Source organism: Pogona vitticeps, chromosome 5, assembly GCF_051106095.1.
Source record: "Pogona vitticeps strain Pit_001003342236 chromosome 5, PviZW2.1, whole genome shotgun sequence".
NCBI lineage: Eukaryota > Metazoa > Chordata > Lepidosauria > Squamata > Agamidae > Pogona > Pogona vitticeps.
Window position 1 is genome coordinate 72,647,632 of NC_135787.1, and position 13,605 is coordinate 72,661,236.

Consider the following 13,605-nt stretch of genomic DNA (forward strand, 5'->3'; position numbering starts at 1 on the left):
ATACTCGCTTGTATGCAGCCTTCCTAGATCTAAAAGGGGCCTTTGATTCCATCGATAGAGATATCCTATGGCTAAAGCTCGCCAGGCTGGGTATTGATAGGAGGCTCCTCTTCTTAATCCAAAAACTCCATGAGGGCTCTACATGTCGCATAAAAACGTCGATGCTGGGGGCCCTTTCCAATCAGATCTTTTCCAACAGAGGAGTGAAGCAAGGCTGCGTTCTGGCACCAACTCTGTTCAATCTATTTATTAATGACCTCGCCCCACTCCTACATAATATCAATGGTCATAGCCCCAAATTGGGCCATATACAGATTCCAGTTCTATTATATGCGGACGACATGGTTATCCTCTCCCGCACAAGGGTTGGCCTAAAGCGGTTAGTTATCGGTTGCTATGACTATCTGATACGCAATAATCTCCAGTTAAACTTTGAGAAATCTAAAATTATAGCTTTTGGCAAAGCTTGGAAATCCTTCTCGTGGTCTTTCAATGGCAACCATATTCAGCAGGTTAGAGAGTTTAAGTACCTGGGTGTCTTTTTTCATTATCGACACTCCTGGACAACTCACCAACGGGCAGCGATTAAGTCTGCTAAGCTCTGCACAGGCTATTTTACGTTTCCACCATACGTGGGGCCACTCTTACATTCCTGCTGCGCTGCAGATTTTTGATGCCAAATCAGTTACACAGCTTCTATATGGCGTGCCCATCTGGATGTCTGCATTACACAGTTCTGTGGAAAGAGTCCAATCCACATTTCTGTATAAAATCTTTGGTCTTCCCCACTGTGTGCCTTATGCTGCTCTATGCCTTGAAGGTGGCCAGCACAAGATCGAGACTCAGGCCTGGCTCAGATTCTTGAAATATTGGATTAAAATCTGTTTCTTTTCACCCAAGGACATCTTATTCCAAGCGCTGTTGGCAGATAGTCTGTTCCCAAAAGGCCTTGCCCTATTTCTTAAGAAAATTAAGACCCTGGGGCTGTCACCAGACTTACTGGGCTCAATACCCCCCTCCAGGGTGTTTCCAACAATCAAAAAAAGGGTTTTGGATATAGAGGGGCAAATTCTGCACAGCGCTGCCCAAAGAGTCTGCTCTCCACTCCATTTTCAGTTGCCCCTCAGCTATGGCTGTAGACCGAGCTATCTTTATCACTTAGAACAGCCACAAGAACGATGGGCATTTACCCTTGCCAGATGCAATATAGTACCATCGAGCATAGCGCAGGGCAGGTACAAGGGTTTACCAATAGAACTGAGACTCTGCCCGTGTGGTTGAATCCCTGCAGCACATGCTATTTTATTGTACTCTGTACAAGGATATTCGCCTGTCCCATCTGTGCTTTTCTCTCCTCCCATTCCGGATGGGATGATATGAGGAAAATGCAGCATCTTCTAAGTGGCAATATTAAGGAACTTACCCTGTCAGCTGCCAGATACGTATATGCCATCATGCAGAGACGTCGTAGCACGGTCTCGCAGAATGAAGAGCCCTAAATATGCTCTTGGCTGGCCCTTCCTACCCGTTACCCAGTGAACATTTTAGTTGTATGTTATTGTATTTGTCTGTTTTACTGTACTCAGTATGCCAATAAAGGTTTCTGACTGACTGACTGGCTAGATTCCCTACCTGCAGCTCACCTGTAGACTGAGACTTAGCTGACAGGGCTTTTATTTTTGGACTTTTTTGGCTTCTCTGACACAGTGGGTTGGGGGGGGAGAAATTTTCCTAATTACATTATACTGAGGGGGGGCTTTGTTTAGGCAGGCCGGCCACATTTTTGTTAAAGAATTATACCACCATTATTCAAAAAATAAAATTTTACACACTCTCTGACCCTCTATTAGTTTCCTTCCTCAATCTCCATTGCTTTATTTGTTTAGCAGGCAGTAGAAAATGAAGGGATTTCTTCAGGTGCAATCCAAGGGGAAGAAGGCTGTGAAGCTACACAGGCTAGGTAGCAGCACCATCATCATGACCACCATGTGCAGGCAGGCACGGAACCAAAGCATCCTGAGGTGCCAAAAGAACTGCAGCTCCTCTTCCTAGAGAAATCTGAGGAGTTACTGGTTTCTGAAGATTCCCCAGTCTGATTTGGAACCAGTAACAGCAGGGCAGTCTTCACAGACCCCACCCCCCCGATCTGCATAGTTATCTGTTCCCTCCTCCCAGACCAGCAGCACCCCTGGGACACACAGTTCTTCCCAGGCCAGCAGTCAGGGGCAGACAGTGGGTCCTCATTCAGATAAACATGGCAGAGAGGCCATATGGGATTATTTCACAGCGCTCCGCGACAACCCATGGCTGGCACGCTGCAATACCTGCCTTGGAGTGGTCTGGAGGCCAAATGGACCTCTTATTCTGCTGGGGCTAAATATAACTCAATGCCATGGGCTTCTGTGTCATGTGGTAAACTCTCCTGGGGGGGCCCAATTTGTGGGTGAATAACTCAGAATTCCGATATCCAATCTTCACCAAAGTTGGCAGGCATGTTGGGGAAAGACATAGGAAGCTCCATTGTGATTCTGGATTCTCTAAGTACCTGGGAGGAGCTTTCCTGGGTGGGGTCCTCTTTGTGAGTATATAACTCAGGGGGGGGGTTCCATGATTCAAGGTTCATCAAGCTTTCAGGATTTGCAGAAAAGCATCTGAGGGAGCTTCCCTGCAAATGTGTTGTCTCTAGGTCATCGGGAGCCACTGTTATAGCCATTTAAATTGCAGATGAATTGTCAGATTAATCCACTGATTTGTCGAAGAATATTTGTACATTCATATTCATTGATCTGTTAACCTTGATGAATAAGGGATCAAAATGAATCGCCTTTTTTTTTATTTGTCCTAATCTCTAATTAAAATATAGAATATAGTGTAACACTGTTGGGTCTATACATAGTGAGGCAGTGAGGCGGACTCATTTGAGGAGAAATGTAGCAGCTTTTGGAGGAAAATGCTCTATTTAGCCATTAAGTATGTAGGTGAGCTAGTCCTATGCCCTCCTTTGTTGCTTTGCTCACATATCAGGTTGGAAGAGTGTGAAATCAATCCACATGAACTAGAATGTGAAAAATCAAGGTTTTAGTTTATGTGGAGAGCCTTTGTGGATTGTCAAGTCTCCCCGCTTCACAACTAGTGTTTCATGTGAGCAAAGCAACAACAAAAGCGGATGGGCTGTTTTATCCTTCCTCTTTGTGCACTTAGCCCAATTCGATTCTTAACATCAGAACAGGGCTCTCCAAAGTCTATGTCCTTGTGTCTCACCACACTGAGACAGGTCTCCAGTGCTTAGATTCAGATTTGGTCCACTTCAATTTTGGCCTCCTAAATGCACCAGAAATCTACCTAATTTTGTTCTGTACTCTGCCAAATCCAAAAGGTAAAGGTAAAGGTTCCCCTTGACAATTTTTTGTCCAGTCGTGTTCGACTCTAGGGGGCGGTGCCCATCCCCGTTTCCAAGCCATAGAGCCAGCGTTTTGTCCGAAGACAATCTTCCGTGGTCACATGGCCAGTGCGACTTAGACATGGAACGCTGTTACCTTCCCACCAAGGTGGTCCCTATTGATCTACTTGCATTTGCATGCTTTCGAACCACTAGGTTGGTGGGAGCTGGGACAAGCGACGGGAGCTCACTCCGTCGCGTCGATTCGATCTTACGACTGCTGGTCTTCTGACCCTGCAGCACAGGCTTCTGCAGTTTAGCCCACAGTGCCACCACGTCCCCCTCGCCAAATCCAAAGGCCACCACTAAAACAATTTATTTGCTGATACCAATGATCGAAAGTATTATTATAACTCCAGAAAACCAATATTATCTCTTCTATTTATTGATTGGGATCGTACTGACACAAGCCTTTTGTTCTGCTCTGGATAATTTTAACCACTCTTGGTTATATAAGTGTTCCCTTTAGCTTGTGACTTTAGAATCAACCTCAGGTCAAACAGCACAGAATTTAGCTGTAAGCTAAGATATACATTTTTAAGAGTGGTATTCTTATCTGAATTTTTTCAAGGATCACTGAAAACACAGCACAGTGTATCTGCTTCCCTTTGCTTCATTGAACCTTACTTAATAGGCTGTGCATTTTTAAAAGTTTGTTTGTTGAATACCTTTAACTAAACTTGAATTGCATGCTTGCAAAGCACCACTGCTATCAGTGTATAGTATTTGCACAAAACTCTTGAGTCCAAGTTCTGGGATAAAAGGAGGTTGTAAATCAAATAGATAAATAATGTGCTTGCAGGCAATGCACCACCTCTTCCAGCTCTAATGAAGTGCAGACCATTCCTCACTACTGGTGCTGTGATCTGAACGGTGGCGCGTCGTTCTCCTAAACAGCCACTTGGAAAGTTTCCACATTACCTGTGAGGCCAGAGAAGCAACAAGAGAAATCACATGGAGATTTGTTGTGAAAACCCACTGAGAAATGTATCTCATGCTCCTTTAAAGATATGTATGATCGACCCCCCCCCCACAGAAGAGTTAATCTTCCTTCAGAATTCACACACATTTTTCACCTTAGCAAGGTAACACTCTTCATGTTTTTCTTGACAATTCAGAGGCAACTCCTGCGAAGTGGGACAATCTCTTTCCTCTTTCGCATAATAAGACGACCCTATTGCAACAATAATTCTTGCAGCACTGATTGAGGTAAGTTGAGTTCTGCCAGAAATGTGGAGCAGCCTTTGGAAAGAGACAAGATGAGAGACACTTTGAGCCAACTTTCTGCTTTCTCAAGGATCACTAATAAAAAGCTTGATCTTCTCAGGCTATTGTGAATATTTCATTCTATTGGTAATTGTTATTTTATTTCTTTATTTTCTGTTGTGATATTAGGTTGAAAGGAGTAGACTACTGACTACTTTACTGGAATTGCCTTACCAGAAGTTGTGACTTCCAAAAGATTAGCTTCTCTTGTACCCACTTTATTTCCTTCAGGGATTCTTATAACTTTCTGATGTGATCCTGAACATCCTAGGGTAACTAAGCTTTAGCCAGGGAGTACTGGCTCACAAGAGAGGAAAGAACAGGGCTGCATTACAGGAGGCAGCAGAGTTTGCAGGGCTTGGCCTTACAGGGCTCTTGCTGAAAATTTAAGGGATGGGATTGGAAGAGTTTCCAGCCACCTTTTATATAAAGATAGGAGATAACATTCTCCAGCCCCAGCCCCCACCCCATCCGACCCCTATAAAACTGCTCTGTAGGAACTAGGCTGCCCATTTACACATCACCCAAAAATCAGACAAAAAAGGCAGTGCTTTCACAAACTTGCATATGCTAATATGCAGGTACAGATGTGCAGTTTGGCATCCTCAAGATCTCTGAAATTGCCTACTATTAATGGCACCACTCCCTGTGGCTCCTAGAAACAATCCATTGCAAGTTGTTACTGGTGACCAATTACAGCTGTGATTATAGGCCACCTCAGACTCTGCCTTTCTACTGGGCCACATCTGGGGATTGACAGGTAGGTAAGAGGGGCCCATGCAGCATCCATCACTTTCTTATCAGCATCAGCATCAGCATCTTATAACTGCAGAGTTGAAAGACCCCATGGATCCTCAAGTCTAGCTCTTGTGATTTATTCATGCATTGTTTATTTAAGACATTTATTTACAATAAAATGTATTAACTGTAAAAAAATATATAAATTTGTATGATTTATACCAGATTAAAAAAATATTGAAAGCAGATCCAAACATTCCCTAAGAGCTAGTGTGTATTTTTAAAAAAATATCATGAAACAAAGGATTGTCATAACAACAGGATTTTTAATGTCTTTCAGAGTGTAAGGATGGAGTCGGGTGCTGCTGAGGAAAAAGCTCCATCTCATGTACACAGCCATATAACTTCTCAGGGTGGTGGGACATATAACTGTTGTGGACTTCAGACTCCAAGCAGGTATGCATAGGAGCAGATATCCTGGCCCCAAGCCAGGGTTATATGTATAGGTAAGAACTTACAAAAAAAAACCTAGACAAGGGGACTTTGTATATGTATCCCTGGGGATACAAATATGAACCGCATCACCACAGGTGCCACAGAGGTCTGTTTCCTATCCCCAGAACTAGACAGTTTACTCACCATCATGAACACCATGACAATCAGGGAAGTAGCCCGGCTGGCACTTTCCTGCCTCCCTCAACAGCTGAGCAGGTAGACTCTTCATCCTATCCTCTTCACCAGAGTGGTTGGCTCCGTGGGGAGACACCGGCCGGGGCTAGTTCTGTGATTGGTGCAATGTCGATGATGATGGATGAGTGTGCCACATGGCAACCAGTGAGTTGACTGGCTGGTTCTGGGGAGAGGGAAGGGGCCTCCGTGACACCTATGGTGCTGCACATCGTATTTCTATCTCCAGGGATATGGACACTAAGTGCCCCTGTCTAGTAATAACCAGCACTTTGAATTCATCTCAGTAGCAAACTGGAATCCAGTGCAGTTGGTTCGAAAGTGGTGTTGTTATAGGAGCACCTGCCAGGTAATAACATGGACACTGCATTTTGCTCTACCTTTAGCTTTCAAACCCTTTCCGAGGCATCCCCACATAGAGTGCCTTGCAATAGACTTCTGATGCGTAAATGAAAGGAGGAGGAGAGGATACTAGCAGCTCTTCTCTGCAGGAAAGTGCGGAAGAACAACAGTGAGTCACTGCCTGGGTATGTAAAGCCTCTTTTCTGGCCCTGCACAGTCAAACATTAAGCTAAAGGGAGACAATACCAGAGGCTCACAGCTACTCAGAACAATGTAACTGCCCTGATAGCTTCCACCAGCTGGGAGTGGATTCCAGGAGAAACACCAGAAACCATTCTGTCAGCCGCTGTCTCTCAGGGATGACTATTTTCTTTCATACCTCCCCTGAGCAGTTCAAAGGACACTCAGTCAGTTCCTATTTTGGGTTTCCAACCTTCACAGCTGCACTCACTTTGCCTTCACATCAATGTCTACATGGAAAAGTACAGTCATCTTGTCCTTCACCTTATTTTTCCTTCTGCATAGAGGCTTTCACATGGAATTTTCTTCACACAGGACCAAGCAAATTCACATTAGAACTAGCATTTCATCCTTCTGTAGTCCTCCAAGGCCTGTAGGATAGGTCTTGTGGCAAATAAAGTCCTCAGATTGAATCTAAACCCCTGTGCATGTTTGCTTAATTTAGCGGTTTCTCTATACATTTACTAAGTTTCCGTGACAACCGTGAGCAGCTTCATAGTGTAGAACTGGAATTACTGTTCGGCTTCTATAGTAATTTGTTCTTTCAAAATTATGTTTTCACAATTGCAGACTTGTATAAATTGCATTGTTACCAAAATGAAACCAATTAAGCACCCAGCATTTCTATTTTTGAATCCACAAATATAGTCTTAAGGAGGGACTCAGATAAGTAGTAACAATTTGCCCATTTTAAGAGGCCACGTGAGTGAATTAGCTATAAAAAAATCAAATTGGTGTTTATTTCTATGCCACGTAGGTGCATTTTAGAATCAGTTGAAAATATGCATGTGTCTTTGAACCAAAATTAAAATGACAATGGACTTTAAAAGAAGATGAAAGAATGTGCCAGATGGACAAGGAAACTACCCATAGCACTTTGTTGTGGAGATTATATGTTATTTGACATTTTAAGGTATTAACTACAGAATGATTGCTTGCAGTATCTATAAATATTTCTGGCCCACTCTGTTTCCATAGCAACAGTTCTAATTTATTCAGAGACCTTTGCAATTAGGAAAAAAAAGGAGAGAAATTAAGAAAAAACAGTTGCCTGTAAATGATGGGTGTCAGAAAATAATACAAGTCTTGAACATATGAAGTAGTGATTAAAATATGTTATAAAATATTCAAGAGACAATGTCTCTGTGTGCTTAGAATCTCTTTGCTGGTTCTAGACTCCATGTGTTATATTTGACCATAAGCATAATCTAAACAACAACCTCAAATAACACTGGATGAACTCTCACAGTGTGTGGATAGCTTGTGTTTTGGCTGTATCTCTTGGAAAAATCCTACACTACTAGCAATTCAAATATCCTTCCTTTCCATTCTCTCATACTTGGAAATTTGCATCTGTTGCCCTGGAGGTGTCAGTGGTAGACATGGGATATTCATATTTGTCTTCCAGAAGAGACAAATATGAATATTGGCATCACAGGTGTCTGGACCACTTGGACCCTTCCCCCCTAACCAGCAGGTCCACTTATCACTCACCACATGTGGCTGGCATCATTCGCTTTGCACCAATTGTGTAAGTAGCCTGGCCAGTGCTTCCCCGCCTCCCTGCACTGCAGACCACTCTGGCAAGGGAGGCAGGGAAGTACTGGCCAGGCTGCTTCCATGATTGGTGCAATCCAAGCAACACCAGTTGCACTGGGCAGTAAGCTGGCTCTGGGGGGAGGGTCCAAGTGGCCCAGGTACCTGTGGTGCTGATATTTGTATTCTTCTCCCCTGGGAGACAAACATGAATATCCCATGTTTAGTCAGTGGGAAGGAAGAGGCTAGATGAAAGGTTCACGGGGGAGGGGGATGAATATTACAGAATTCAGGCTGATTCAGAAAAGAGCTGGGCTGATTCCTGATGTGATATGGCAAAAACAAAATAAATATTATTTGGATTGGGTCCAGAATATTATAAACATCTTAGTTTCTTATTGATACATAAGCTAAAAATGTTTTATAATAAAATATTGGAAGGAGAGACAATGCCACCTTCTTGTACACACTAATTAATTATTCTTATCCCAAAACCCAACAAGGATTTAACAGATCTGGTATCTTATAGACCTATACAGTGGTGCCTGTTGAGCGATGAAATCACTTAGCGATGGGGTTTTGGCCATCGCCAGAGCGATCGCTTAGTGATGGCTCCTATGGGGAAAAATCGCTTTGCGATGATCGCGGGGAAGCGATCATGGCAAAGTGACCCTTTTTGCACAGCTGATCGGCAGTTCCAAAATGGCCACTGGAAAAACAAAATGGCCACCTGCTGTTTTGCCTCGTTTTAGAGGCACCGAAAATGGCCGCCCCTATGGAGGATCTTCGCATAAGGTCAGTTTTTAAGCCCACAGGAACACATTAAACACGTTTTAATGCATTTCTATGGGCTTTTTAAAATTGCTTAGCAACGTTTTTCCTGGAACGGATTAACGTTGCTAAGCGAGGCACCCCTGTATCTCTAATGAAGCAAGATGCTAAGATTTTCACTGCTATATTAGCAAATAGATTAAATAGATTAATATCAAATTATATTAAAGAGGATCAATGTGGATTTGTAAAGGGTAGACAAATGGATAATTTAACTAGGCAAGTTTTGAATATTATATATGAGGCAAAAAAGGAAAAAACAAAGGTAACTATTTTATCACTAGACATAGTTGAGGCTTTTGATTGCGTGGAATGGCCAACATTAAAGCTGCTTATAAAGGGTTGGGGATTTGGTAGAAGATTTATAGGGATTATAGATCAATTATATTCAGATAATATTTCAGAAGTAAGAGTTAATGATGGTTTAACAGAACAGATTTTTCTGGACTGAGGTACAAGACAAGGCTGTCCACTGTATGGTTATAGAACTGTTAGTTAATGCAATAAGAAATGATGAATTAATTAAAGGTTAGGTAAAAATGATACAATTAAGATTAATTTATTTGCTGATGATTCATTATTGACCATGAAAAACCCATTAGAAAGTATGGATAAAATTAAAAATCATTTAGAAAAATTTGGGGAAATAACTGGATTAACTATTAACTGGCAAAAAACACAAATAATGATGTTTAATTATAATAAATATGAACAGGAAACATTTTACATATTTGCAAATAAATATGGTTTTAAAATGTGTAATGATATTAAATATTTATATGTAAATATAGTTAAAGTGACTCAAAAATTAAAAGAGCAAAATTTCAATAAATTTAAAAATGAAATTAAAGATAAATTGCAGGAGTATTCTAAATTGAAACTATCATGGTTTGGGAGAATCGCTATGCTCAAAATGAAAATATTACCAAAAATTACCTTTCTATTCAGGATGCTCCCAATACAGAGATTAATTAATGGACTTTGTAATCAAGGTAAGAAATCAAGAATAAATAAAAGATATTGGTATAAAGCTCAAAAAAAATGGAGGTTTAGGTATTCCTAATATAAAAATTTATTATATAGTGAATCAGTAATATTTATTGGAGATATTATATACAACAAAGGAAGGTTAATTTGGTGGGATACGGAATCCTCAGAAATAAATGGGAATATTGTAAAATATTTGTTTAATGTAGTAAAAAGAAACATAATAAATCAGGTGGACAACCCTTTTTTAAGAAACGTTAAATATCTGGAACAGAAATAAAAATAAGTTATGTCCCTTTATTTCACCACTTAGTGACCAAAATAAAAAATTTCCCAACAAACATGAATGGTTTAGCTCCTTTGTTTAAGGATAAACAAATTGCCAGATTGAAGGATTGGATGACTAAAATGAGATCAAAGGATCAGATTATAGTTAGACTTCAAACTAATAAACTAACATGGTATAATTAGATAGTTGGACAAATGAATGGTTGAAACCTAATGCCAAATGTCGAGAATGTACTAAGTACGAACAATTCCTATCATCACATGAAGAAATGCAGAAAGATGCTTTGAGGAAGGGAATAGTAAATAGGATTTATAACTTAATTTTGGAACAAGAAGAAAAAGAGACAGAAATAGAAGGTTAGAAATCAATTTGGAAACATGATTTGGGGTGGAGTTAGTGTTTGGCGGTGTTGAGACAGAGCTCCGAGAAATTTAGAGTTATGACTATTGATGAAAAGTAAATCCTTTGAAAATTTTCTACTTATGTGAGAGCTTTTCTGCTGACAACAAGCTTAGAGAAGAGAAGAGGCGTTTGTGCTGCAGGATACACCCAGTGTCTGAGAACTGAGCAGTATTTTACAACCAATATACTCCCCCTCACATACGCAAGATAATATCAGACAAGGAGCCAAGAATTCAAGGTGCCAGCTGCTGGAATGTTAATGATTATTGTCTTTTCTTGTTATTAAGAATTCCTGCAAGAAACTCTTAAGGAACTATCTGTGCATTATCAGTTTTTAAATTCTGTATGTCTGTTGAAGAACATATCATTTTAAAGAATTAACCAGAGGTCAACTACAACATGATTTAAAGACAGAAATTAAAACAGAGGATTGGACAAAAGTTTGGAAGATGAGAGTTTTAAGATTAAAGTCGGTAAGAATAAAGGAAAATTGTTTTAAAATTAGTTTAAGGTGGTACATGACTCCAGTGAAATTGAATACTGTATAAGAAATTCAGACTATTTTAAGGCCTGTTGGAAATGTGATGAAGAAATTGGCACATATATATGGTGGGAGTGTAAATGGATCCAGAAATTTTGGAAAATCATTTTTAAGGAAATATGTGATATATTTGGAAAAGATATTGAATTCAATTCTAAAAATGCTTTGTTGTCTATTTTTGATAAGATAGAACCTGATTATTGCTCAAAGGATTTTTTCCAATTTTATGAGAAGTGCTAGACTATTAATAGCTAGATTTTGGAAAGATAAAAATGATATTAAATTAAAAGATTGGTATAATGAAGTATGGGACATTCCATTAAATGATAAATTGAATTGAAGATGAAAAGAGGGGAAATAAGCAAATATTTTTATGCTATTTGGGGTAGATTTATTGAACTTGTATTAGTGAAAGGAAAGGGGAAAGCCTCTAAACAACAATCAATACAATTTTGGAAAAGAGGTTCATATTAAAAGTATTGCTCCAAAGGGTCCCATGGGTTTGGGGGTGCACTGTGGTTTAGAGTGTAATACTAAGTATTTTGTATTCTTGTATTTGTTTTTGTTTTGGAAATTTAAAAATAAAATTTAAAAAAACCAAAATAAATATTAAAAAATAAAGAAGACAAAAACTTTCTAGCACCTTAAAAACTGACTACTGTATTTTAATGTGAGCTTTCGTGGACAAGTCCTCTTCCTCTGACACATAAGATGAGAAATGAAGCTCATCTACAAAAAATTCGAGAGGGAAACCTTTCTTAAAAGTCTAGTACTTGATTCTGTAAATGGATAGAGGGGTTAAAGGAGATTACACTGTTAATACTCTTCTCGCGTTCCCCCAGTGTCCCCTGTTTGTTTTCCCTCAAACACACATCCACCTTCGGACACGATGTGCTATTTTCCCCCTTTACATGATGCTACCAATGGATCAAATATGTTTCTTAGACACAGGCTGCCAAATGTAACAGGTTTATTTGTTGTTTGATTGGTAAATCACAGAAGAAATATCATAGATGTTCTTTCATTTTTCAGTCATTAAACTTGGATAGGATTACACGTTTGCTTGTTTGTATTCATTCCCATTAACCACTGTAACAATTTCTTATGACTGTCTATTTTCTATTTCTATTATCTCTTATCTATTCTCTAACACACACCAACTTTCCAATCTCTGTCTTAACTCTTCAAAACCCTTCTCTAACTCTCCTCAGTCTCCAACTGTTCTCTTGACTCCGTCCCTCCTGTCCTCCCATAGGCTCCTGCCCTAGAGCGCCATATGACGGACAGGCGTGACTTGGACATTCCGCCACAACTCTCTTAGGAAAAACAGTAATAACAACATCCCCAATAAATAAAACAAGCAAATGCAAGGGAGGAGTGTAAGGCTGATTCCTTTCCACTGCCATGCCTGCTTTCCATTTCCAGAGCAATTTTCTGCTGAGGTAAAATTTAGCTGTTGGGTGCACACACACACATCTTTCCAACAACTTGCTGTAGTATAGAAATACTTTGATCTAGACTTTCCTGCATGGAGTATTGGGGGTAGGGGCCTAAAACATCAAGAAGATCAGAATAGAACACACACCAAGTACATAAAAATAACATTGAAAACTGGGACTCCTTAGTCCAAGCCTGAAGCAAATCGAAATTGAGTTCAAGGAGTGCTGCAACACAGTAGTCTGTGCACCATATATTCTGAAAATGCTCTGTTTATTCTCTAAGGCTCTAATGCTAGCAGTGCATTTCATTTTACTAAAGAGGGGGAGTTATATACTGTGAACATAAACAAAAACATAAATTTATGGGATAATAAATTATGAGAGATTATTTCTTTCAACCAGTGGGGTTCTTTCCACTGAAATCAAATTAGAGAGGATCCAATTTTGCATTGCATTTTTTGGTGGGATGTGTATGCCACTGTATACTCCAGGCATACCAAGGAGGTCATAAAATCTCATCCAATTATTATGAGAAATATCTGTGGCTGCAGCTTTTCACAGAAAAATAAGCATGGCCTGGGAAATTGAAGCCTTCAATTAAAAAAAAATCTCCATGTCTAATCCCCCAAACCACTGGCTGACATGGCCTGTGCATAACCTAGAAGGCACTGGTACATTGGGAATTTTTACTTTAGTTCATCTCACTGTAGCTGCATTATATTCAGACTACAGGCTATGCATTAGCTTGTCAGATGACTTTGCTCTCTTTGTATTCTTTCCTCATGTATTTCTGAGCTGAGTTTTAGAATCGAAAAACGTGATTTCCTATATTATCTGGAAAACAACCTTATCATTCAACGTTGTGACC